Below are 17,091 nucleotides of genomic sequence, written 5' to 3'. Positions count from 1 at the left end.
AGTAATACAACCTTGTCAGTGCTCTGGGAAGAAGAAATGGAGCTTGGTTGTGAGTAGTGAGCAACACTGTGTCGCCATTTCTAACGTACTAGGTACTCAGTTGTGTACTGAGTGAAGTTAGGCACCCAGAGGGCTGTGAAGGACTGCCAAGAGAAATATCAAAGACAGTGTCTGAAATATTTCCCCTCATGTTACTTCAGTTACTCAAAAGTACCTGCAGGCTGGATTCAACCAACTTTATGAGATCGTGCTTCACAGCCCAAAGCAGCCTGGTGGATGGTGGTGCTGTGTTGCTCCATTGGACAGGCTTTCTGTTAAAATCCAGCCAGCTGGGGTCACAGTAGTGACAGCCTTCTCTGTAACACACCTCCAGTAACAACACTTGGTGAAGCAGAAGAGGTATGCTTTAGACCTTCTTTAGCCTAGAGAGATTCTGATGCACTTCCCATTTCATACTGGAAGATGACCTGGGATGCAGGAAGGAGATTCACTAGCTTTTTTGTTAAAGCTGCTGGGGCCAGAGGGAGGATTGCTCTAACCACAGAAAATATTCCCTTGTTTTCCAGCGGTCCCTGTTCTTGAAACTCTGTACATATTTCACTGGGTGGCTCTTTAATGCAAAATTAAGAATCTGACTAGTTACATGGGGTTTGTGTCTTATCTTCTTGGATCCCACTATCTGAAATCCATCCAGCTTGCACTGCAGGTACCTAAGTGGTTTGCTGGATCTGGCCCTAAATAATTGTTCCCTTCAAAATATGAAGTGTCATCTTTCTATTAATGGAGCATCTTCTCTGATAAGGCCATTCCTTTTCTTAGTTGTCTAATACTAATTCTAGGCTACTTAAATTTATGGAAGTTATGTGCATATGCATGACAAATACTTTCATTTAAAACCAGGCAGTAACTTTGCCAGCCCAGTCTCTGATGTTTTGTGGGTCTGAAAAGGCAGATAAGCTAAGAACCTAGAGAAGGTAAAAGAACACATTATCATCAGGAGTCAGTAAAGGGGCTACCTTTTCTGCGTTTGCATTAGAAATTCTTTCCTGTAACTTTCAGAAGCAGTGGGACAGACTATCCTGCACTATATAGTTTCTTTGAGCGTATATTGGGCTTGAGTTGTTATCCAGTGAGAGGAAGCAGGATGTTGTGGATTGGAAGCGTTTCATACTGACTCTGTGTGGACTGAGAATTTGGTCCTGGAGATAGTGAGACATTTTCATTTTTGTTTTTCCTGTGCTAGTATATCACTGTAGAAGCAGTACTTTCCAGCTTAAAAAATAAGAAAAATTGTGAACATCTTTCACAGCTTTTAAAGGTAATATTTAATTTTTAAACAGTTCAATCTTTGTGTCCAGAGCTTGGGACAACTGCAGGCTTAAGTAGATTAACATTCCTCAATAAATGTGAGCACCTTGAACTATTTCTTAGACTGTTACCAGCCTGTCCTTGAAGGATGTGAATGCCCTTCAGTTTCCTGTAAAGGATGGCATTTTATTTCTTGTTTTCCCAGTTTTCAGGATCCCAAGATCTTTTATTAGACAAACCTTGGGTTTCTGAAATACTGTGTCACCTTTACCACTGTAGGGCTTTGTTGAAAACTTACTATTTCTTGGACACACTGTGCTGGTGCTTACCCAACAGTTAGAGAGCAGAGATTCATGGTAATAGGAATATGACTCAAAGTACTTGCATCAGACTTAAGAATGTCTTTTTACCCTGCAGTCAATTATACCTCTTTGTTCTGCTCCCGTAATACTTCTGATTTCTCTGCTTCCTACTGTATTCGTCATGAATATGACAACTGAAGGACTCAGTCTTTTACATTTGTCCTTAATATCATAAGGGTAAAGAGGACACAGGCCATTGGAACAACAAAATTATTCTGTCTTCTGTATGCAATATAGAGTCCCAATACAGGGACTTTGCTTGCTCTTAAATGCTTGTTAGCTGAGCCCTGACAATGAATGCTACTTCCAGTTCTATGCATATCATAACAAAAAGTATGGCTTGTTCCAGTGGTGGAGGCATAGGTTTGTTTTATGAGTGTGTTACACAAGACACACAAGCTGGTAGATTCTGATTTTTATTTGGTGGTAATCTTGATCAATAGCAGCTAAATAATTTACAGAAGAAAAATAAACGGGAAGAAAATTTCACATTTATATTCCGGCTGTGCAAAAGGATCTTGGGTTTTCCCCCATCCTCTCCTCCCAGAGCTTGTCAGCAGTAGAAATTCATAGTAATAAAAGCCAGACATTTCTAACGCAGGTGTTTCTAGAGTGATTGTAATCTTTCTGATTAACTGCATCTGCAAAAGATCTCATCATTACAAGCAAAGCAGAAGTTATGAAGGAAGATGTCCCTAAAGCAGTGAACTGGCAATTAAAATAATATTATAGGCTCTGAGAGATGGGATTGCATGGGGAGTTTCAAAATATAGCGAAGATAGGTCTGAAGACATCATTATGCCACCAAAATCTTTGAAGCGTGTATCAGCATAATGGACTAGCAAAGGAGCCCAATGCAATTTAGGTAGCGTTGAAATCCAGCTTTTGGAGATTAAACTGCATTACAAAGATCAGGGGCCATTATGAAATTCGGTCCCAGCAGACTGCCCTAAGTCATCAAGGACACAGTTGCAGAAAAGTGCTGATCTTGTGAAAACAGCATTTTACTGCTTGTGAAAGTGAAAGTCCCTACAACAACAGCTTTGGAGACTGGAATCTAGTTTCCTCGGCAGAGCAGCAACATAAGGTTTGGTACATTACAAACTGATTGGCCTTGTGCTGTATTTGGAACAACAAGATTTAATTGAGAGGGAAATTGATTAACAATTGCTAATCAAGGCCACATTTTCTTCTAGCCTCTCAGTTGGGGCATGTGAAATTTTTGCAAATGGTTGTCGTTCCAAGCTGAAGCTTTAGTGGAAGCAGAATAAATCTGCACATGTAAAATGCATATGCTATAAGCTGCCTAAAGGTTTTCATAGTCTTTTTGGCCATAGTTTGAGTAGAGTTGTCACAAAAGGGTGGGACTGGGAAAGGGGGAGTGAAGCTCAGCTTCCTGATGGCAACACTTCTCCCTTCTACTCACCCTTGCCTTTGCTGGAACATCTTATTCCAGATCTTGCTTGGTTGCCTGGGGTTGAGATTTCTTTCCCCTAATGCTCATCACTCTTCTGAGCCTTCCAGTCATAACAGAATATTGTCCCTACAACAATCTTTTGTAGTGAGAAGTTACTTCCATACCATCAGATACAAAAATAAGTGACTATCCGGGATGTGTCAGGATAGTGCCTGCAACTCTTGAGTGCCAGTCCAAAACATTGTTTTTGAGATAATCCATCCTGCATCCTACTTTGTGGTATAAAACCAGCTGACACTTGGATGTGTGGCACAATTAAACTGTCTCTTCTTAACTAGGGGCATGACAATCTTTTGCTTTTCCCATCATTACTTGTAAAGAGACAAATGAAAGGAAACCTTCAGTGTCATACAGCCATGACCTAATGTCAAAAGGCTGTCTAAGTTGTTACTGGAGGAGATCCAGTTGCAGAAAGAAAAATTCTTGCCAAATCAGCTAGAGAAAGTTGACTGAAATATGTTTGAACAGACAGCTTGTTCAGCCATCTATGCAGCTGGCTCAAAAGAGGAAACAGTTACTCCTGGGTAACTGGAAGCAACTATGTGTGTATATGTATTAAAAAAAGATATAAAAATATATATTGGACAATCTTTCTCTTTGTCACCATTTCTCTCAGTGAGAGGTCTGAAATCCAAGGATAGTAAGGGAAGAACCCAAACCTAGGAAATTCAGAGTTGGTATCCTCCCACCCCACCTCCCGCACTAATCACCTATTTCATCATAGGAGTGCATGGCTCTGGATATTGCTGAACACTTGTTCTTTGCAGTGGGAATGGTGTTTCACACACACTAACCAGCTGTCTCCATTCTGTCCTGCCTTAATGAGCCATACTAGATTTCCTTTTGCTTCATCATCTACTGGGAAAAAGGGGAAGCCATTTAGTTTAGTGAACCTGGTTGCTAAATCCACAGATGGGGTTTCATCAACAGCTAAATATCAAGGCAGAACCATGGCATGCATGTACTTGCTAGCAAAACATGAAAATGCCCCATTCTGCATTAATTTACATTCTGGGACTTGGCAGCAGCACCAAATTTTCTATTTGTTTTGGGATACCACAAGAAGAAATTCTGTTGCTTTCAAAGCATTTACCCTTCCCTGCCAACCTGTCTCTGTTGGGCTAACTGCAGGACACAGCTGCTTGGGACCTGGCCTTTCTAGTGGTAACTGAAGGGTTAAACTGAGCCCCAAGCACTTGTTCTTCCAACATACCTCGCACTCCTCACTCTCCGGGATTTATGGTCATCTAGTCACATGTTAAAAATATTATTGGAAAAATATGTAAATGAAAGTTAATAAGTGTAGCAGAATGGTGTAAAAGCAGACTTATTAGCAACAGGATGCAAGGCTCTGCACATGCTACATTTCTGTTGCTGGAAACATCATCAAAGAGCTTTCCAAGGCTGCAAGGCCCAGATGGATTTTACATCTTTATCCGTCAGCCCTGAGCCAATGCTGAATTCACAGGTGATGTTGACACCACAGCACATGAGGAGGTGCCTGGGTTCCATGTCTGTCCCTCACCCCGGCTGCAGTTCTGCCTCCAAGGAGAAGTAGAGGTCTCCTCAAGAAAGCGGTTTTGGGGAGAACTTCGCTAAAAATAATAATAAAATAAATGGTGCAAATGATAGTTTTGCCTCTGCATTGGGAATTTAATGAGGCTTTGGCCTTTAGGCTGAAAATATACATAACAGCTATTCCTTTTCCAGGCCCATTGGAGCTTTTCCCCCTCTAGAGGCTACACATCTTTTTGCCAGCAGCCCACAGGGAAGTGCCTTAACCTTGTTCTTTTCTCCCATTGCTGGCAAAGAAGTTTTAGACTTCAATAGCAAAACACCAGTGCCACAAAACACATCTGCTTTCAGCACCCATATGGCTTATGGCTAGGATTTCTGTGGCAGCTAGCAGCAGTGACAACCAGTCTGGGCAGCAGGATACTGAGTAGAAACAGCAGAAACCCGTTTACCCCAGGGTATCTGCCTTCCCTGTCGCAGGCTCTGCTCTCTTAAGAGTGCAGTCCTCCTACTGAGAAACAGATGGAAAGATTTCTCACACTCAGTACCCTGGGGCTAGGACCACAGCCAGGTCTGTGGGTATACTCAAGTTTTCAGGAAAAGGACTAGATTGCCAAATTTGGGAATTAATATTATTTATGCATCAAACAGTTAGGTATGCTTGAACTACGCTCTGCAGAGCTCCTCTTGAATTCCTTAAGAGAGGCTGTCAGTGTACCAGGCTGGATTCCATTCTGCAGCCTAGAGATGTAGCCAGTCTCCCCTAAATTCCCTGTCTTTAATGGCATTTGCTCTCTGATTGCCCAAACAACACTGATCCCTTTTGCATCGAGCAGAGTACTTGGGGCTGCTGTGAGTCAGCTCTGCACTGCACTCTCTCTGCTGGGAAGACAATGCAACATGCCAGCAGGCCCGGCGCCCAGATCCACACTGTGTGTGACAGGCCAGGGGTTCTGCTGTATACATTTGTCCACTTGATCGGAAATCAGATGGGTGTATTCAAGTCACCTTAAATCTGGTCTTTGGAAACCTAAAACCGAGACAACCTTTAAAAAAATAAGCCTTCAAACAATAACAACAAAACCAGCATGTGACTAAAAGCTGGAATGAGGCACTGCCAGGATTTCTCTTGGCAACCCGTCATTCTAAGAATGTGCTTCTTGCCACACTTGTGCAAGGCACATTATTGAACATTTCCTGACTATTTGCCCAGGATGCTATAAATGCTGTCCAAATAGCAGGGTCTCGCCTGCTGCTTTGATACATCTGGCTAAATTGCATTAAGCAGCACGCCAGAGGCTGATGGAGTCCCCACAGGACGTGCTCCGTCTGTCAGGCTCTCCAAAGAGCCTGGGTGATGAATGATAGCGCTAACATTAAACAGCCTGCCTGTGATGTTTTTCAAGTGTCCCTCCCCAACAACTTGCCTGCTGCCCTGTCTTCTAGGAGATAACCCAGCACAACAGAACATTACCTCATTAAGAAAGCTAGCTCTAATTAAAAACAGAAAGGGCATCACCTCCCTTATGTTAGCTTGAAGGGTCCACCCTGCCATTTAAATTCTTCTTTGGAAGATTAATATCCATACACATTGTGAAGAGTGACGTTCTTAGAAGTAGTTCAGAGCAAATGTTAGACATGATGAAAGTGAGCATCAGCAATAAAAATTTTAATCACAGGTCCTTCAGATGTTCATGCCATACTCTGGAGGGGTTATGTATATGTGGGGTGTGTATGTGTGAGAGAGAGAGAGAGAGATTGATCTCTCCATCCCTAGCTTATGAGAAATGGGGAGATCTGATTTTGTCCAAAGCCCGTGTTAATACCACCCAGGTGTATTGTTTAGGTCTAGATTCTGTATTGCTATAATAGACCTGTCTGTACCCAAAGAAGCAGCATACCAGCTGAGGAATATCAAGAACAATTCACAGTTCACCCATGGCAAAGCCCTCTACAAACATCCTGTCACATCAGTTCTTCTGTTACTCCCATTACTCTGAGTTTCAGGGTAAAGAAAGGCCAGGTAAGAGATGGATTTGGCTGGCCCCTGAATGGATGGAAAAGAAAGGGGAAAATTAATCATGTCCATGAACTCACAGCTCAGTTTTCATGGCACTCAGATTTTTCTTCCTTGATGACTCTCTGGTTTATTTTAAATCAAAGGTTTTAAGTTCAAAAATGACTTAATTTGGAATAATTTGAAGCAAGCCAGTAGCATCACTTAAGTCACTTACTACTTATTTTACTACAGAACATTTGGCACAGAGCACTGCTGAGATTTGTGCAGGATTCCTATTGCAGGAGTGGCCTGACACAATGGAAGTGCTTTTTACTTCAGGATTTTACTGCCACCACCTGACTGACAAATCTAAGGCCCCACAGTGATAAGCACAGCAGCACAGGCTTCAGCAAGCCCATTCTATGCCCTCAGGTATGCCAGTACAAGCAGTTCTGTTGTCTGCTGGTGAAACAAATTTTTCCCCCCCCCCATGTGGATCAGTTTCCTGGGATGGTTTGTCACCCTGCCACCCCCAGTAGTGGTACTGGCCCAAGGCTGGGAGGTGAAGATAAAGTAAAAACCCAAAACCTAACCATCCTAGAAGAAGCAGTAAGTATAACCTGTGTCTACTCTGTGGAGCACTGTTTTCAGCACGGCAGTAGAAGGAGAATAACTTTCCTATAGTATGAGGTTCACCTTTAACCTCAGAGTACCAAAACTTGCTGCTATCCCTTCCAGAGATCCCAAGTTCAACCTCTGTTATTGACGGCCCAGCTAGAAACCCCTTGTTTGGATCAGGTGTTTGTTTCATATTAAACTGGTCAATAGCCAAGATAAGAGTACCTGTGGATTCACATTTCTTTGAGAGAGGTCCAGAAGCATCATGGTTATACCCAGTATACATACAGCTGACAACAGCCTGTTACAGAATATACATTAACCTTATCAGGTGCTGTCTGCTCAACTGAATGATAGTTTCCAAGTTAGGCAAATCACAGTTATCTTAAGTTACAAAAGTTACAATAATTGTGTACTGAACAGCCTTTATTTTTCTTCATTGATAAGATGATCCTTGAAGCCATTAAAAGTTTGCCTAGCAGCCCACTATACTAGAAAACCTTTACAACACAAAAGATGTATTTTAAGTTGTCAGGCATCATGTAAGTAGTCAAATGCAGCTGTCTCTGCGTGGAAAAGCTGAAGAGGTTTGTTTGGGGAAGCATGACAGGAAAAAAATACATGTTTAAATATCTATAGATACAGCCCAGACACTTACAGTTCACATTTCGTATATAGAGTATGTCATCCGTATAGACTTTTGCTGAGCTGCCTTCCATACCCCTCTCCGTTGAAACAACTCCTCCAGAAGACTTAACTAGACTTAGTCTGTGAGCTGAAGAAGTGGCTTTCTGAAATGCAGATGGCATGGGCAATAATTTCAGGTCACAGTGCCACTTGCACGTTTGTAATATTTTGTGAGGAGTGCTAAACAAAAACTGTACTTGATCAAGGTGGGGCCACATTGCTGCTTAATTAGTTGATCTCTTGGACAAAAGGTCTAGAGCCACTCAGTATACTCTAATTTCATCACACATTTAGTGGAAACAGGTATCCCGGAAGAAGGCTACTCATCTGCTGTGCATGTCTCTCCTCTAGCAAATATTTGACTCGGAACCTAAGCAAGGGAATTGAGGTCTAAAGCTGAAACACTAGACTTAATGCTAACCTTAATGTGTGTGTAGGGACATGACAATGGATTTCTTGGGGAAGAGCCAATTTGGATCATTACCCAAATCTTAGTCCCCAGTATCAACACTCAAGAATGATCAGGTGCAATTAAGAAAAGTTTCTTATTTCTGTGTTCTCCAGTTTCTGATTCCTGCCAGTGTTCAAAGCAATATTGTCAAGTACTCCAAGAACATCTGTTCTCTAGCAAAGCCCAAAGTATCAGGAGAATGTGGAAGCATACCAGGAAAACCTGTTATCAGGAGATCATCAGTCTAGTTATAGGAGGTCATCTGGAATGAGCAGGAAGCCTTAGCAAAGCTGGCAGACTTTTGAGGTGCTGTAACTACTGACAGAAGCACAATTGCGCTAGGTTTTCAGAACTGTAACAGACCTTACAGCTCCACACGGACTCCTACCCCTCCATTTATGGTGGTGTTCAGACTTGCAGACAGATTCTTATAATTCATTAAGCATTCACCCTGTTGTGAGTACAACCCAGAACTCTTCATGATGCTTTCAAGTGTTACAGGTTTAAAGACAAAACAAACCCAGGCAATAAATGAATTTTTCAGTTTGCTTATGAATAATCATAAAATCAAAAAGGAAATAATAAAATTCAATACACACACATGTTAATAACAAAGTGGAAAAGGCTTTTAAAAAGTCTCAGCCTCAGTCTGTGCTGCATCCTTAGTAGTTCCTTAAGGGATCCCTGCAGGAATGTAAGTGGCAAAAGTTCTGGTACAGCAGAGTAGACTTCTCAACTTCAGTAGTAAGACCCACACTTCCATCCTAAAACTGGCTAGTTCCATATTCTCATCCTCACTTGCACACAAGGAGACAACTACAAATTAAACTGCTTGCAGCTGTGGAAATTGCTAAAGTAGAGGGTATACCTTGCTGATCTCCGAGTGTTCAAGCAGATTAGTTCATTATCACGTGTAATATGTCTGTCCCTCAGAAATACACGCATCTAGTTTCCAAATTCACCTTGGGTTACTAGAAAGCTGTTGCTCTTCTCTTCCATTCTACTCATCATAATCTTTGTTGCCATGATATGGCAATTCTTAAGACATCCTGCTTCCTTCCTTCCTTCCTTCAACTAAAAATCATCCTTCAATATCAAAATTCAATGAAAGCTTTTGATCAAGACATCGTTTCTTCTTTGCTTCAGCAATTCCTGTAGTAAAAATTTTTTTCCTCAGTAGCTTATTACAATACGAAAGGACATTCCTTTGAAGTACTATTTTCCAAGCTGACTGCTTGCAACTCTGCTTAGTTACTGGTACACTTGCCCCAGAGCACTTATAGCATGAGAAGTTTATAACTCCTGAGTTCTGACTCTGTTTAGACCTAGTATAATGGATTGGATCATTCAACTGTTCTGCCCTCAAGGAAGGCTGGCATGTGGTTCTGCATATATAGCATACTTAAAGGTTGTGGAGTCTTTTACAATTAAAGCAGACCTTACTTTCATTTTCAGGTAAATGTGCAGCAGTAGACCTTATAAACTGTCCCAACACCATACAATGGATTTGCAATCTCAAAACAGCTTTCAGAAGAGCTAGGGCAGCCACAGCTCAGACGTACTTTACCTGCAGATTACCTTCACAGTGAAAACTGCATTATAAGATCATCTTACTGCAGTAGCCTTCAAGAAGCTAACGCAGTATCTTAGCACATTCTTGCATGCAAGGGGGGCATGATGAGAAGTAGAAGGATGAAACAAAGCAAATGTTGGGTCACAAATATTTCCTGACAGCAGGACAAGAAAGATGCACTGTTCTACAAAGAGGAGTCTAGCAAGTTGTGGTAGGTCATCACATTCAGATCTGCCCTGACAAATGCAGATGGTAAGCATATCTAACTTTCTAATACACCAGGAGACAGTGTTTTTATAGCCCTAGTTACTTCACTCATCAAGGTAATTGGTTTCAGCTGAAAACAGCTACACTCCCTCTTGCCTGCCTCTTGGCAGACGAAGCAGACACCTGCACTAACTAACCAGGGTTGTTGGTTTTTTTTTTTAAATGCTGTTAATACATTAGGCTCCTAAGCAAGATCCAGACTTTTAGGAATTCTGTATTAGCAAGACCTCTATAAGGTCTGTTTCTCTATAAATGAGTGAACAACAGGTAAACTCTGGCCTAAGCCTCTGGTACCTTGGAGCAGTGCCTATTGCATTTGATGGGAGCATATGAACACCCATGCCTCGGCCTGCAGCACTGCATGAAGATGTGTCATTACTTCAGGGCTGCCTGCATCTGACAGGCAGAATCCTGTACTTCTACATTATATCAATACAGAAACTGCAGCACCCTGCTTAAGAAGGCTTGTTTGAATGTGGTCAGATATTTGTGTTAACTTCTTTTATTGCAAGCTGAGGCCTTCAAATAACATAAGACTTGCAAAAAGAGCTGAGCAGAGAATGTTTTTCTCATTCTCTAAAAACTGGGAATCTCAAGCTTTTTGCCTGCTGAGGGTCATTACAAAACCAGAAATATCTCCAATAGACTAAGCTTATTCCCCTGGGATGTGGTAAAGCCCATCTTCCATCCTGCCCAGGCCTTGCTCAGGATATTCTGAGTTGTCTTGGCATTAAGTAACAGATGCGTTTCTGAAGAGTTTTAACTAAGACATTTTCCAGCAGAAGACATGTCAAAATGGTCCTAACCAGACCTTACAATAGAGTCAATCAGTCATATATTTTGGGAGCTTCAATGGTTAATTCCAGCTTCTAGTTCTGTTGCAGGCAGGATTTGACACAGCTGGGACTGGTTAAAAAAGAAACTTGAGACTTGAGACAGCACTATTGCAGGCCTAAACATTAGCTTGGGCTAATGACAACAGATCTCTCTCCTCTCAGCACCAAAGGTAACAATCAAAATAGTCTTGGGTGTGTCTTGCTCATTGGCAGATCCAGGATGTTTCAGCCCGTACTGCACAAATTCTCTAGCACAGACTCAGTTATGACCTTTACTTGCAGCAAGTAAACAGGGCATATCTTGACCTCAGTTTTTCACTGATGCTTAGACTCCCTATTTTAACACTAACCTTGCAATTCCCACAATCCCTTTCCAAAAGGGAAAGGACTCTAATTCTCCACAAGCCCTCCAGAACATAAATGCAGCACTGACTTTCAGATAAAAGAATTTATTTGCCTAAGAAAGCTTTTCCAGAGAATGAACTGGTTCCTGACTGTAGAGTTAGAGTTTAGCCATATAAACTCACTTTGGGGTCTGTAGTACAGGATATGAACATGAATGAAACATTAAAAATATGAGTTGAGAATAAAAGCTCTCCCTAAATCTCCCTTATTGTATAAGCTGCTATGAATTAAAGCCCTTTCAGGCTGATTTTTAGTCATCAACATAATTATTTAGGAACATTTTCCAGACCAGTGTTTTTTACAAGTATTTTAACAACCTGCAAATCAGGAAACTGTAAATCAGAGAAATGAACTGAAATCAGCAATCACAAGGCAGGAGGCCCCTGGCTTAGACTGTGACAGCATGCCGTGAGTAGCGGCAGCTCTGTTCCCTTGCTTGCAAAGACTGGGAATGATTGCTAGAGATAGGCCTGAGCTAAAAGCCACTGGAGCCTGGGATTCAACAAGGCTGAGAGAGTTCGACTCCAGTGCTGTAAGCCAGAACATAATGAGATCCGGTTCTCGCTGTGAAAGATAGGGCAAAGCAACACCCTGGGTTTGGGTTCTCTCCTTCTCCTCTCCAAGCAGGACAAACCTAGAACCAAAGGCCCTTTACAAGGATCTTCTTCCTTTCCCCAGGGTGAATGAGTTCTGCTTCACTTTCATACACCAGACTTGAGGTAATGGGTTTATAAGCCTTAGGAAGAGCAAACATTACATTTTGTTTAGTGCCAAAAAATACAGCTGTATGCTTTTTAGAGGTGCATCATCAGCCTGGGTCAGCCTCACCTCAAAGCAGAACCTTATTTCATGGTGTAAGTATGGCCTTAGTTTCTTTGGAAAGTTTTTTTGTAACTGAGTGAGACAGTTTATTCAAAAATACTGAATACAGGAAGACTCTAATTCAGCTTTTGTGAATATGGTTGAGTGGCAGCTCTTGGATTCAGTGGTCAGAACCTGTAAGGCAGATGTCTAGTCTTTGATAGAGAATTCGTGTGCCAGAAACCAAAATTGCTTATGGCATGGCAGAGAAGTGAACCAGTGAAGTCCCTGCTCTGTTCTGTCTGGGAGCGAAGTGTCATGATTAATGGCTTTCCTAGGAGCAAGCGATAGCATATATAGAAGTTAAAAGGTGAAATCTTGCCTCTTGCTACAAGAGGCTGAGAGACCACATTACAGGCCTCTGAAATCTTCTGCCATTGAAAACATGACAATTACTGTTTACTAAAAGATGTCACTGCTCTGAGATCTCTACTCCAAGACATTCAATACTTCTCACAACCTAAGCATGGATTTTCAAAGCTGTTTGTGCAGATACGCAGGAAGTCAGGGCCATGCACCTGAAAGTATACTGACATCTCTTGAGATCCTGTTGTATCAGTTCAGTTCAGGGCTTCAGTTGTATCATCTGCACAGAAGCTAGAGACTGCTTTGCCAAGCCTGAGAGGTGGCCAAAGAGCCACCTTAGAGCTTCAGAAAGTTAGTAGAGCTTGTTTAGGGTAAGGCAACAATAAGCACATTAGCTGTGCTTGGAGAAACACACTAAGATTTGCCACAGGTGCCAGATACCTGAGGCTGTGTTAGTGATAATGTATGCTTGGCTGTAACCACACCCAGGTAATGTATAAAAGGTGAGTTCCGGGAGCTTCTCTCTTATAAAAGGGTTGAGGTGGTGGAAAAGGATGAGAGGAAGATAAAAAGATTGTATGATTTTTATTCTTTTCTGAATAACAATGTTTTTACATGAGTCTGAGAAGAGTTGTTTCTGAGAGGCTTTGTGGGGGTTTTTTTGGTGGTGTTTTTTTTTTTTTTTTTCTCATTCTATCTCCAGGTTTTTCCCTAGGCTTTGCAAGTTTCCCTTTTAGCACAGAATAGGTTAGTGTTCTCTAAAGCTAAGTGGTGGCTCTCCTTGCTGAACTTCCTTCCATAAGGAAAATGCATTGGGGTTACCAGAAGGGCTGGCAGCAATTTCTTGAACAGTCTTTCAAAAGTTTTTTAAAAACTAAGTCATAGCAAATAACACACACAAAGATATTCAGTACTCCCCTCTCCTTGTACAGTCTGTCAGAAATGCTGGCAGCTGCTGCAAGGAGCTGAAAAAATCATCATTATACCCTAGGCAGCTTGAAATCAAATAATATGTGCACACAAAAGGTTTTCATTTTGGAGCTATTGTGCCTGGCCTGTTTTGGAGGAGGGGAGAAAGAGACCCATTGTCTCTTAAAAAGCAAAATAGTGGCCTGGTTTTAGTTCTGCAGGAATGGAGTGATCTGTGTGCTATTAGCTGACAGTAAAGACATCCTCTTTGCAGGGCTTGCTCACTGCTCCACTTAGTTTGCAACTGGTAACTGCCAAATCCCCACAGGGTAAGAGGCCTTGCGCTCCAGCTGTTGGAGAAGTAATATCCCCCACTGCTCAGCATGATAGGAGAGTAATAAAAACATCATTTCTAATAGGAAAATGATGCTTGCAGAAGCAAATGGAGACTGGCTGGCTTAATAGAGAGGGGGGCTTTGGGAGGGACAAAGTCATCCTTTGCAAGCTTGTGGATGAAACATTAAAGTGAGCAAGAAGTGTCCCAGAATCCCTCAAATCTAGGCAGATAGTGCAACTTTATAGGCATTTGTAATTGCTATCTAAAGTCCTGTTAAACTTTTAACAGACCCTACAATTCTTTATGAAAAAGATGTTTAGGAGCTTTCTAGAAGAAAAATAGTCCTATTTTCAAGGAATTACTGCTACTTTTCTCAGAGCCTCCCTTTTGTTTCTCACTCTACTTTTCTAAACAAAAACAATTATTAAAGAAAACTACTGGCTGTGGGCACAAAGTATCCACAGTATTTGAGTTTGGGCTTTGTTAAGGACTTAACACTGATCACAACTGTGAATACAGAGCAGTTGAACGACACTTTTATAAGTCAATTTTTCATTATACAATCTTGCTCAGGCACTCTTAAAAATATATAGGAAAGATTGTACCAACACTGTAAACTTAATAATTATTCCATCATGGCCTGTCTTGCTCAAGCCTGTTCATAGAAGCTGTCTTCAGATTCCAAAGAAATGGATTTGTAAGGGGAAAAAGTTCCCTGAGAAGTGAGAAAATCTGAGTTTGTTGCATGTGCTTGGTACAAAAGTTCAAGGTGCTAATTCTAAAGCGATCATTCTCCAGCTGCCTCATGCACTGAGCTGGTCTCCAGAAGTTGCTCAACATCCATATGTTTGTTTGATCAGTTAGGCTTTGGAATAACAACATACACAGTAGGCTTCTTTACCCTTATCTGTCCAGGAAGTCCCTTTGCAGAGAATTGCTCTTGGCAGGGAAAGTGTCAGCGTAGTTCATACTGATGAGATCACTGTAAAGTAGAGGTTAGCTTTGGTGGTATCCCATGCTGCCTTTCTTCAAGAGAGAGAAGAATTGCTCCCACTGCCATTTCCATTGTTTTTATACAACTAGGTTAGATAATAATTATCTATCTATATCTTAATGAAAAGAAAGGAAGTATTCAAGGGGCCTTGCTGAGTCTCTTTTAGGTAAAATATATAATTGAAAATCCTTCCTGAGCTTTTCCACAACCTAACAAACTCTGAGAACTTTGAAGTGTTTTAGAGGTTTTGAATGCAGTTCCTCTTGCAGTAAGCACTGCCTTCTCAAACGTATTAACTAGGAGGTGCCACTGACTGCAAACAGACGTGGTGCAAACTCGTTTGTGAGTCTGTCTGCTTAGATGCATTTGGTGCTAAAGGCATTTTTAACATCTTAAAAAGATATTGCCTTTTTCCCACTTGAATAATCTCAGCTGTACATAGATATTAATATAATAATTAGAGAACAAATATATTAATCCCTTCTATTTGTGTTCAGCTGTTTTTAATGAAGAACCTTAAGTTTAGTGTCAGGAACAGTTTGGACCCCCTAAATGTGTAAGCACATGGTGTCTCTGTCCAAACAAGGTTCACAGAAGCTGTCCCATTTGAAGCACCAGGTTAGCAAAAAAATAATAATCCTATAAAGAAAGAAAATGAACTGTGGGATTTTACATGTTTTTAATTAGTCAAAACATAAGCATACCAAGAAAATGCACAGGTTGAAAACCAATGTTTTGAACTTCTCAATGCCAGGTTAGATCTTCTTTCTCTGAAACTGTAGGAGTTTGTCCTTTGAAACAGAAACAACTACTTCAGCAATGAGCATTAAAGGATCTATTATGATAATGAACTGAAATGAACTGGTCTGTTTCCATTCAGCTGAGCACAATGGTATAGGCATGCACTAGTTATTCTTTGTAATGTTGTTACTAAACCCAGATTCATGAATAAAGGGATCTGAAACATCCCTCCCTCTTCCTTCTGGGATACTGGCGCAGAGCTGTGCCTTTTTCACTTAGGGAGAATAAAGAAATCTTGGTGTATTTCTGACATCTAAGGAGAATGATGTGAAAATATCTGGATCAAGCTTGTCACTTACTTGCTTCAGACTGTTTCATGTTCAGAAGATTAGTGAGTCTTGGATCAAACACGTTGCATTTCAGACTATATTTAAGTTGGCTTTCATAAACACTCAGCATCAATCTCCTTAGAGATGCATTATGGATCTCGTACACAGGCATCTGTAAGGTACCTTCTCTCTTTTTCTGAAAGGTGCTCGTATGAGTGCAAGAACCATATTAGTAGCAGAGATGGGGCCAGAAGTGTTTCTTAAGTCATATATTTGAAGAACAAAGGACAACTAAAGCTCAGTTAAATACTGGAACCACACCCCCATCCCTCCCACCCCCCCCAAACAACCGCTCGATCAGTTGGTTCTATGGATAGCGGACCTACAGAGAGAGGACTGGAATTTGGATGCATGGAACTTCTGAGTCGATGTGGCTAGAAAGCCTCCAAATTATATGAAACACGTAACTCTCATACATAGCTTTGATTGTTTGAAAAATAAATATCTCCAATTTATTTTTGAAATACAGGAGAGGAACATTAATTCAAAGGACTGGACCTCCATAGTATCCTGTCATTGCAAAAAACCACAGTGCATAATTCTCTCCAGAAACATACTGAGTTGTAAAGACTAGAAGGCATGAAATGGGTAAAGTCTTTGTAATCAGTGACAGTGTTCAGAAGTTGTTGGTTTTGAAGCTATTGGTGAATGCCTCTGTTGTCAGAATAGAGGGATAATATACAGTCTGTTTGGATCATAATGATTTATATGACCTTACATTAGAAGCACACGATGAAATTAAAACTGCATTCTGTATGGAATTCTAAAGAATTCTGAATGATCTAATGTCATTAAATACTACAGAGAAGAGTTAATTTTGCAATTTCTAATGTAGTTGTGAAAAGCACTAGAACATTTGTAACCTTAAGTAGAGCTGATATCAGTTAGCCTGACACTATATTTATTTATTTAAAGGGCAAAATTATAACCAGAGAGTCTTCAGACTGTGGCTTAGTGTATTACCTTAAAGAAGCAATGCTGAGAATGACCTAACACAATAAAATGCATAAGCCCATGAGACAAGACAAAATTGTTGACATATCCAGAAATGCCACG

The 17,091-nt window shown here is 41.0% G+C and overlaps 2 protein-coding genes across 2 annotated transcripts in view; one reads left to right on the top strand and one right to left on the bottom strand.

Moving 5' to 3' along the window:
• Positions 1-17,091, bottom strand: part of FYB2 (FYN binding protein 2) — a 525,108-nt gene that overhangs the window by 10,122 nt on the left and 497,895 nt on the right. The window lies entirely within an intron of this gene.
• LOC308071261 (uncharacterized protein) overlaps positions 1-17,091 on the top strand; it is a 398,822-nt gene that overhangs the window by 33,675 nt on the left and 348,056 nt on the right. The gene's annotated exons all lie outside the window — the stretch shown is intronic.

The sequence above is a fragment of the Falco punctatus genome (assembly GCF_963210335.1).
Source record: "Falco punctatus genome assembly, chromosome: 11".
NCBI classification, from domain to species: Eukaryota; Metazoa; Chordata; class Aves; order Falconiformes; family Falconidae; genus Falco; species Falco punctatus.
Note: the sequence above shows the minus strand (reverse complement) of the source record. Positions and strands in the feature narration are given on the sequence as shown.